Below are 10,000 nucleotides of genomic sequence, written 5' to 3' on the forward strand. Positions count from 1 at the left end.
ACCAAAACACCCAGCACTCTCTTTCAGGCAAAACCTCAGGCAAAAGAAGTCGTCTATCAGTCAGACAGGGCTCTCGGCTGCTCCCTCAGGTTCGTGGCGGCTGCTACTTTCCGGTCACCTCGCTTCCCTTCTGCCGGCTCGGGCTCTTGCTCGGCTTCTTTCCCCATTTCTCTGACTTCCCGCCCTGCCGTTGCTCGGTAACGCCGATTGGAGCAAAGCGTTGAAAGAGATCAGGGAGCGGGCTAACCCGAAGCAGGAGATCCCTGCTGGTGGCGCAGCAACTCAGAGGCGAGTGCTAAGGAGCTACTGAGAAGCAAACTTGGTGCAACTGCAAGAAGTAGCTGGGGAATTAGCTCAAATGGTAGAGCGCTCGCTTCGCATGTGAGAGGTAGCGGGATCGATGCCCGCATTCTCCACTCCTCTTTTGGCTCGGGGCAATGGCTCAAACACAACAGTGGTGTCAGCTGTCGGTGAACCCGTGTACTTCCGAAGTGTCTCCACACGCTGAGGTGCAGAGGGGGGCCAAGGGACATCAAATCCTTTGGTGTGCTTTAGCAGCAAGACTTGTCGACAGTCTTGTGCAGCAAAAATGTAAAGCTGAGATGAGGGATAAGAAAGCTTTGCAAGTATCAATGCCTTCTCTGAGGATTGAACTCAGGACCTTCAGATTACGAGACTGACGCGCTGACTACTGCGCGAAGAAGGCACTTGCCACGCAAACTTCTGGGCAGCATAACCAAGCAGGTGCGCTTGCGAGGCATCTAAAGCCATAATGCAAAGTGTGTAAAAAAGTTCGAGCCAGGTTGGAGTCGAACCTACAATCTTCTGATCCGCAGTGAGACGCGTTATCCATTGCGCCACTGGCACAGCCTCTCCAGAGCAGCGGGCAACTCACAGTCCCACAACACTGCGGCATCAGCAGGTACACCAGGCCGCGAGCGTCAAAAGGCGCACGGCGGACAATCACCAAAGCGAGACACCTTTGCCGCTTCCCTTCGATTTTCAGGTGGTAGAGCGGAGGACTGCAGTGGAAAAAAAGCAAAGCAAAGTCGTCGTTAGGTCGCTGGTTCGACTCCGGCTTGAAGGAGCGGGCGTTCTTGTGCAGTAAGTGAGCGGTAAGGAGCATTTTGCTCAAGGCAGTGCTCTTAACTTGACGCTAGTTTACATGTTGCTGCTAAGGCACAGGACACCTCCATTGCTTGAGCAGTTGCATCTGCACACCAGCAGGGAGTGCCTTTGAGCAGCAACGCACCAAAACACCCAGCACTCTCTTTCAGGCAAAACCTCAGGCAAAAGAAGTCGTCTATCAGTCAGACAGGGCTCTCGGCTGCTCCCTCAGGTTCGTGGCGGCTGCTACTTTCCGGTCACCTCGCTTCCCTTCTGCCGGCTCGGGCTCTTGCTCGGCTTCTTTCCCCATTTCTCTGACTTCCCGCCCTGCCGTTGCTCGGTAACGCCGATTGGAGCAAAGCGTTGAAAGAGATCAGGGAGCGGGCTAACCCGAAGCAGGAGATCCCTGCTGGTGGCGCAGCAACTCAGAGGCGAGTGCTAAGGAGCTACTGAGAAGCAAACTTGGTGCAACTGCAAGAAGTAGCTGGGGAATTAGCTCAAATGGTAGAGCGCTCGCTTCGCATGTGAGAGGTAGCGGGATCGATGCCCGCATTCTCCACTCCTCTTTTGGCTCGGGGCAATGGCTCAAACACAACAGTGGTGTCAGCTGTCGGTGAACCCGTGTACTTCCGAAGTGTCTCCACACGCTGAGGTGCAGAGGGGGGCCAAGGGACATCAAATCCTTTGGTGTGCTTTAGCAGCAAGACTTGTCGATAGTCTTGTGCAGCCAAAATGGAAAGCTGAGATGAGGGATAAAAAAGCTTTGCAAGTATCAATGCCTTCTCTGAGGATTGAACTCAGGATCTTTAGATTATGAGACTGACGCGCTGCCTACTGCGCTAAGAAGGCACTGGCCGTGCAAACTGCTGGGCAGCATGACCAAGTAGGTGCGCTTGCGAGGCATCTAGAGCCATAATGCAAAGTGCGTAAAAAAGATTAAGCCAGGTAGGAGTCGAACCTACAATCTTCTGATCCGTAGTGAGACGCGTTATCCATTGCGCCACTGGCACAGCCTCTCCAGAGCAGCGGGCAACTCACAGTCCCACAACACTGCGGCATCAGCAGGTACACCAGGCCGCGAGCGTCAAAAGGCGCACGGCGGACAATCACCAAAGCGAGACACCTTTGCCGCTTCCCTTCGATTTTCAGGTGGTAGAGCGGAGGACTGCAGTGGAAAAAAAGCAAAGCAAAGTCGTCGTTAGGTCGCTGGTTCGACTCCGGCTTGAAGGAGCGGGCGTTCTTGTGCAGTAAGTGAGCGGTAAGGAGCATTTTGCTCAAGGCAGTGCTCTTAACTTGACGCTAGTTTACATGTTGCTGCTAAGGCACAGGACACCTCCATTGCTTGAGCAGTTGCATCTGCACACCAGCAGGGAGTGCCTTTGAGCAGCAACGCACCAAAACACCCAGCACTCTCTTTCAGGCAAAACCTCAGGCAAAAGAAGTCGTCTATCAGTCAGACAGGGCTCTCGGCTGCTCCCTCAGGTTCGTGGCGGCTGCTACTTTCCGGTCACCTCGCTTCCCTTCTGCCGGCTCGGGCTCTTGCTCGGCTTCTTTCCCCATTTCTCTGACTTCCCGCCCTGCCGTTGCTCGGTAACGCCGATTGGAGCAAAGCGTTGAAAGAGATCAGGGAGCGGGCTAACCCGAAGCAGGAGATCCCTGCTGGTGGCGCAGCAACTCAGAGGCGAGTGCTAAGGAGCTACTGAGAAGCAAACTTGGTGCAACTGCAAGAAGTAGCTGGGCAATTAGCTCAAATGGTAGAGCGCTCGCTTCGCATGTGAGAGGTAGCGGGATCGATGCCCGCCTTCTCCACTCCTCTTTTGGCTCGGGGCAATGGCTCAAACACAACAGTGGTGTCAGCTGTCGGTGAACCCGTGTACTTCCGAAGTGTCTCCACACGCTGAGGTGCAGAGGGGGGCCAAGGGACATCAAATCCTTTGGTGTGCTTTAGCAGCAAGAATTGTCGATAGTCTTGTGCAGCCAAAATGGAAAGCTGAGATGAGGGATAAAAAAGCTTTGCAAGTATCAATGCCTTCTCTGAGGATTGAACTCAGGATCTTTAGATTATGAGACTGACGCGCTGCCTACTGCGCTAAGAAGGCACTGGCCGTGCAAACTGCTGGGCAGCATGACCAAGTAGGTGCGCTTGCGAGGCATCTAGAGCCATAATGCAAAGTGCGTAAAAAAGATTAAGCCAGGTAGGAGTCAAACCTACAATCTTCTGATCCGTAGTGAGACGCGTTATCCATTGCGCCACTGGCACAGCCTCTCCAGAGCAGCGGGCAACTCACAGTCCCACAACACTGCGGCATCAGCAGGTACACCAGGCCGCGAGCGTCAAAAGGTGCACGGCGGACAATCACCAAAGCGAGACACCTTTGCCGCTTCCCTTCGATTTTCAGGTGGTAGAGCGGAGGACTGCAGTGGAAAAAAAGCAAAGCAAAGTCGTCGTTAGGTCGCTGGTTCGACTCCGGCTTGAAGGAGCGGGCGTTCTTGTGCAGTAAGTGAGCGGTAAGGAGCATTTTGCTCAAGGCAGTGCTCTTAACTTGACGCTAGTTTACATGTTGCTGCTAAGGCACAGGACACCTCCATTGCTTGAGCAGTTGCATCTGCACACCTGCAGGGAGTGCCTTTGAGCAGCAACGCACCAAAACACCCAGCACTCTCTTTCAGGCAAAACCTCAGGCAAAAGAAGTCGTCTATCAGTCAGACAGGGCTCTCGGCTGCTCCCTCAGGTTCGTGGCGGCTGCTACTTTCCGGTCACCTCGCTTCCCTTCTGCCGGCTCGGGCTCTTGCTCGGCTTCTTTCCCCATTTCTCTGACTTCCCGCCCTGCCGTTGCTCGGTAACGCCGATTGGAGCAAAGCGTTGAAAGAGATCAGGGAGCGGGCTAACCCGAAGCAGGAGATCCCTGCTGGTGGCGCAGCAACTCAGAGGCGAGTGCTAAGGAGCTACTGAGAAGCAAACTTGGTGCAATTGCAAGAAGTAGCTGGGGAATTAGCTCAAATGGTAGAGCGCTCGCTTCGCATGTGAGAGGTAGCGGGATCGATGCCCGCATTCTCCACTCCTCTTTTGGCTCGGGGCAATGGCTCAAACACAACAGTGGTGTCAGCTGTCGGTGAACCCGTGTACTTCCGAAGTGTCTCCACACGCTGAGGTGCAGAGGGGGGCCAAGGGACATCAAATCCTTTGGTGTGCTTTAGCAGCAAGACTTGTCGATAGTCTTGTGCAGCCAAAATGGAAAGCTGAGATGAGGGATAAAAAAGCTTTGCAAGTATCAATGCCTTCTCTGAGGATTGAACTCAGGATCTTTAGATTATGAGACTGACGCGCTGCCTACTGCGCTAAGAAGGCACTGGCCGTGCAAACTGCTGGGCAGCATGACCAAGTAGGTGCGCTTGCGAGGCATCTAGAGCCATAATGCAAAGTGCGTAAAAAAGATTAAGCCAGGTAGGAGTCGAACCTACAATCTTCTGATCCGTAGTGAGACACGTTATCCATTGCGCCACTGGCACAGCCTCTCCAGAGCAGCGGGCAACTCACAGTCCCACAACACTGCGGCATCAGCAGGTACACCAGGCCGCGAGCGTCAAAAGGCGCACGGCGGACAATCACCAAAGCGAGACACCTTTGCCGCTTCCCTTCGATTTTCAGGTGGTAGAGCGGAGGACTGCAGTGGAAAAAACGCAAAGCAAAGTCGTCGTTAGGTCGCTGGTTCGACTCCGGCTTGAAGGAGCGGGCGTTCTTGTGCAGTAAGTGAGCGGTAAGGAGCATTTTGCTCAAGGCAGTGCTCTTAACTTGACGCTAGTTTACATGTTGCTGCTAAGGCACAGGACACCTCCATTGCTTGAGCAGTTGCATCTGCACACCAGCAGGGAGTGCCTTTGAGCAGCAACGCACCAAAACACCCAGCACTCTCTTTCAGGCAAAACCTCAGGCAAAAGAAGTCGTCTATCAGTCAGACAGGGCTCTCGGCTGCTCCCTCAGGTTCGTGGCGGCTGCTACTTTCCGGTCACCTCGCTTCCCTTCTGCCGGCTCGGGCTCTTTCTCGGCTTCTTTCCCCATTTCTCTGACTTCCCGCCCTGCCGTTGCTCGGTAACGCCGATTGGAGCAAAGCGTTGAAAGAGATCAGGGAGCGGGCTAACCCGAAGCAGGAGATCCCTGCTGGTGGCGCAGCAACTCAGAGGCGAGTGCTAAGGAGCTACTGAGAAGCAAACTTGGTGCAATTGCAAGAAGTAGCTGGGGAATTAGCTCAAATGGTAGAGCGCTCGCTTCGCATGTGAGAGGTAGCGGGATCGATGCCCGCATTCTCCACTCCTCTTTTGGCTCGGGGCAATGGCTCAAACACAACAGTGGTGTCAGCTGTCGGTGAACCCGTGTACTTCCGAAGTGTCTCCACACGCTGAGGTGCAGAGGGGGGCCAAGGGACATCAAATCCTTTGGTGTGCTTTAGCAGCAAGACTTGTCGATAGTCTTGTGCAGCCAAAATGGAAAGCTGAGATGAGGGATAAAAAAGCTTTGCAAGTATCAATGCCTTCTCTGAGGATTGAACTCAGGATCTTTAGATTATGAGACTGACGCGCTGCCTACTGCGCTAAGAAGGCACTGGCCGTGCAAACTGCTGGGCAGCATGACCAAGTAGGTGCGCTTGCGAGGCATCTAGAGCCATAATGCAAAGTGTGTAAAAAAGTTCGAGCCAGGTTGGAGTCGAACCTACAATCTTCTGATCCGCAGTGAGACGCGTTATCCATTGCGCCACTGGCACAGCCTCTCCAGAGCAGCGGGCAACTCACAGTCCCACAACACTGCGGCATCAGCAGGTACACCAGGCCGCGAGCGTCAAAAGGCGCACGGCGGACAATCACCAAAGCGAGACACCTTTGCCGCTTCCCTTCGATTTTCAGGTGGTAGAGCGGAGGACTGCAGTGGAAAAAAAGCAAAGCAAAGTCGTCGTTAGGTCGCTGGTTCGACTCCGGCTTGAAGGAGCGGGCGTTCTTGTGCAGTAAGTGAGCGGTAAGGAGCATTTTGCTCAAGGCAGTGCTCTTAACTTGACGCTAGTTTACATGTTGCTGCTAAGGCACAGGACACCTCCATTGCTTGAGCAGTTGCATCTGCACACCAGCAGGGAGTGCCTTTGAGCAGCAACGCACCAAAACACCCAGCACTCTCTTTCAGGCAAAACCTCAGGCAAAAGAAGTCGTCTATCAGTCAGACAGGGCTCTCGGCTGCTCCCTCAGGTTCGTGGCGGCTGCTACTTTCCGGTCACCTCGCTTCCCTTCTGCCGGCTCGGGCTCTTGCTCGGCTTCTTTCCCCATTTCTCTGACTTCCCGCCCTGCCGTTGCTCGGTAACGCCGATTGGAGCAAAGCGTTGAAAGAGATCAGGGAGCGGGCTAACCCGAAGCAGGAGATCCCTGCTGGTGGCGCAGCAACTCAGAGGCGAGTGCTAAGGAGCTACTGAGAAGCAAACTTGGTGCAACTGCAAGAAGTAGCTGGGGAATTAGCTCAAATGGTAGAGCGCTCGCTTCGCATGTGAGAGGTAGCGGGATCGATGCCCGCATTCTCCACTCCTCTTTTGGCTCGGGGCAATGGCTCAAACACAACAGTGGTGTCAGCTGTCGGTGAACCCGTGTACTTCCGAAGTGTCTCCACACGCTGAGGTGCAGAGGGGGGCCAAGGGACATCAAATCCTTTGGTGTGCTTTAGCAGCAAGACTTGTCGACAGTCTTGTGCAGCAAAAATGTAAAGCTGAGATGAGGGATAAGAAAGCTTTGCAAGTATCAATGCCTTCTCTGAGGATTGAACTCAGGACCTTCAGATTACGAGACTGACGCGCTGACTACTGCGCGAAGAAGGCACTTGCCACGCAAACTTCTGGGCAGCATAACCAAGCAGGTGCGCTTGCGAGGCATCTAAAGCCATAATGCAAAGTGTGTAAAAAAGTTCGAGCCAGGTTGGAGTCGAACCTACAATCTTCTGATCCGTAGTGAGACGCGTTATCCATTGCGCCACTGGCACAGCCTCTCCAGAGCAGCGGGCAACTCACAGTCCCACAACACTGCGGCATCAGCAGGTACACCAGGCCGCGAGCGTCAAAAGGCGCACGGCGGACAATCACCAAAGCGAGACACCTTTGCCGCTTCCCTTCGATTTTCAGGTGGTAGAGCGGAGGACTGCAGTGGAAAAAAAGCAAAGCAAAGTCGTCGTTAGGTCGCTGGTTCGACTCCGGCTTGAAGGAGCGGGCGTTCTTGTGCAGTAAGTGAGCGGTAAGGAGCATTTTGCTCAAGGCAGTGCTCTTAACTTGACGCTAGTTTACATGTTGCTGCTAAGGCACAGGACACCTCCATTGCTTGAGCAGTTGCATCTGCACACCAGCAGGGAGTGCCTTTGAGCAGCAACGCACCAAAACACCCAGCACTCTCTTTCAGGCAAAACCTCAGGCAAAAGAAGTCGTCTATCAGTCAGACAGGGCTCTCGGCTGCTCCCTCAGGTTCGTGGCGGCTGCTACTTTCCGGTCACCTCGCTTCCCTTCTGCCGGCTCGGGCTCTTTCTCGGCTTCTTTCCCCATTTCTCTGACTTCCCGCCCTGCCGTTGCTCGGTAACGCCGATTGGAGCAAAGCGTTGAAAGAGATCAGGGAGCGGGCTAACCCGAAGCAGGAGATCCCTGCTGGTGGCGCAGCAACTCAGAGGCGAGTGCTAAGGAGCTACTGAGAAGCAAACTTGGTGCAACTGCAAGAAGCAGCTGGGGAATTAGCTCAAATGGTAGAGCGCTCGCTTCGCATGTGAGAGGTAGCGGGATCGATGCCCGCATTCTCCACTCCTCTTTTGGCTCGGGGCAATGGCTCAAACACAACAGTGGTGTCAGCTGTCGGTGAACCCGTGTACTTCCGAAGTGTCTCCACACGCTGAGGTGCAGAGGGGGGCCAAGGGACATCAAATCCTTTGGTGTGCTTTAGCAGCAAGACTTGTCGATAGTCTTGTGCAGCCAAAATGGAAAGCTGAGATGAGGGATAAAAAAGCTTTGCAAGTATCAATGCCTTCTCTGAGGATTGAACTCAGGACCTTTAGATTATGAGACTGACGCGCTGCCTACTGCGCTAAGAAGGCACTGGCCGTGCAAACTGCTGGGCAGCATGACCAAGTAGGTGCGCTTGCGAGGCATCTAGAGCCATAATGCAAAGTGCGTAAAAAAGATTAAGCCAGGTAGGAGTCGAACCTACAATCTTCTGATCCGTAGTGAGACGCGTTATCCATTGCGCCAATGGCACAGCCTCTCCAGAGCAGCGGGCAACTCACAGTCCCACAACACTGCGGCATCAGCAGGTACACCAGGCCGCGAGCGTCAAAAGGCGCACGGCGGACAATCACCAAAGCGAGACACCTTTGCCGCTTCCCTTCGATTTTCAGGTGGTAGAGCGGAGGACTGCAGTGGAAAAAAAGCAAAGCAAAGTCGTCGTTAGGTCGCTGGTTCGACTCCGGCTTGAAGGAGCGGGCGTTCTTGTGCAGTAAGTGAGCGGTAAGGAGCATTTTGCTCAAGGCAGTGCTCTTAACTTGACGCTAGTTTACATGTTGCTGCTAAGGCACAGGACACCTCCATTGCTTGAGCAGTTGCATCTGCACACCAGCAGGGAGTGCCTTTGAGCAGCAACGCACCAAAACACCCAGCACTCTCTTTCAGGCAAAACCTCAGGCAAAAGAAGTCGTCTATCAGTCAGACAGGGCTCTCGGCTGCTCCCTCAGGTTCGTGGCGGCTGCTACTTTCCGGTCACCTCGCTTCCCTTCTGCCGGCTCGGGCTCTTGCTCGGCTTTTTTCCCCATTTCTCTGACTTCCCGCCCTGCCGTTGCTCGGTAACGCCGATTGGAGCAAAGCGTTGAAAGAGATCAGGGAGCGGGCTAACCCGAAGCAGGAGATCCCTGCTGGTGGCGCAGCAACTCAGAGGCGAGTGCTAAGGAGCTACTGAGAAGCAAACTTGGTGCAATTGCAAGAAGTAGCTGGGGAATTAGCTCAAATGGTAGAGCGCTCGCTTCGCATGTGAGAGGTAGCGGGATCGATGCCCGCATTCTCCACTCCTCTTTTGGCTCGGGGCAATGGCTCAAACACAACAGTGGTGTCAGCTGTCGGTGAACCCGTGTACTTCCGAAGTGTCTCCACACGCTGAGGTGCAGAGGGGGGCCAAGGGACATCAAATCCTTTGGTGTGCTTTAGCAGCAAGACTTGTCGATAGTCTTGTGCAGCCAAAATGGAAAGCTGAGATGAGGGATAAAAAAGCTTTGCAAGTATCAATGCCTTCTCTGAGGATTGAACTCAGGATCTTTAGATTATGAGACTGACGCGCTGCCTACTGCGCTAAGAAGGCACTGGCCGTGCAAACTGCTGGGCAGCATGACCAAGTAGGTGCGCTTGCGAGGCATCTAGAGCCATAATGCAAAGTGCGTAAAAAAGATTAAGCCAGGTAGGAGTCGAACCTACAATCTTCTGATCCGTAGTGAGACACGTTATCCATTGCGCCACTGGCACAGCCTCTCCAGAGCAGCGGGCAACTCACAGTCCCACAACACTGCGGCATCAGCAGGTACACCAGGCCGCGAGCGTCAAAAGGCGCACGGCGGACAATCACCAAAGCGAGACACCTTTGCCGCTTCCCTTCGATTTTCAGGTGGTAGAGCGGAGGACTGCAGTGGAAAAAACGCAAAGCAAAGTCGTCGTTAGGTCGCTGGTTCGACTCCGGCTTGAAGGAGCGGGCGTTCTTGTGCAGTAAGTGAGCGGTAAGGAGCATTTTGCTCAAGGCAGTGCTCTTAACTTGACGCTAGTTTACATGTTGCTGCTAAGGCACAGGACACCTCCATTGCTTGAGCAGTTGCATCTGCACACCAGCAGGGAGTGCCTTTGAGCAGCAACGC

The 10,000-nt window shown here is 54.1% G+C and overlaps 2 non-coding genes across 2 annotated transcripts; both read right to left on the minus strand.

Annotated features, from left to right (window-relative positions):
• Window positions 1–633: 633 nt before the first annotated feature.
• On the minus strand, window positions 634–706 carry trnat-cgu (transfer RNA threonine (anticodon CGU)). The gene has a single exon. It is a non-coding gene; the product is annotated as a tRNA-Thr (tRNA).
• A 6,177-nt stretch (window positions 707–6,883) lies between these two features.
• Window positions 6,884–6,956, minus strand: trnat-cgu (transfer RNA threonine (anticodon CGU)). The gene has a single exon. It is a non-coding gene; the product is annotated as a tRNA-Thr (tRNA).
• Window positions 6,957–10,000: the final 3,044 nt, after the last annotated feature.

This window comes from Somniosus microcephalus, chromosome 7 (assembly GCF_052327205.1).
Source record: "Somniosus microcephalus isolate GS21.2 chromosome 7, FLI_Smic_1.0, whole genome shotgun sequence".
Lineage (NCBI taxonomy): Eukaryota > Metazoa > Chordata > Chondrichthyes > Squaliformes > Somniosidae > Somniosus > Somniosus microcephalus.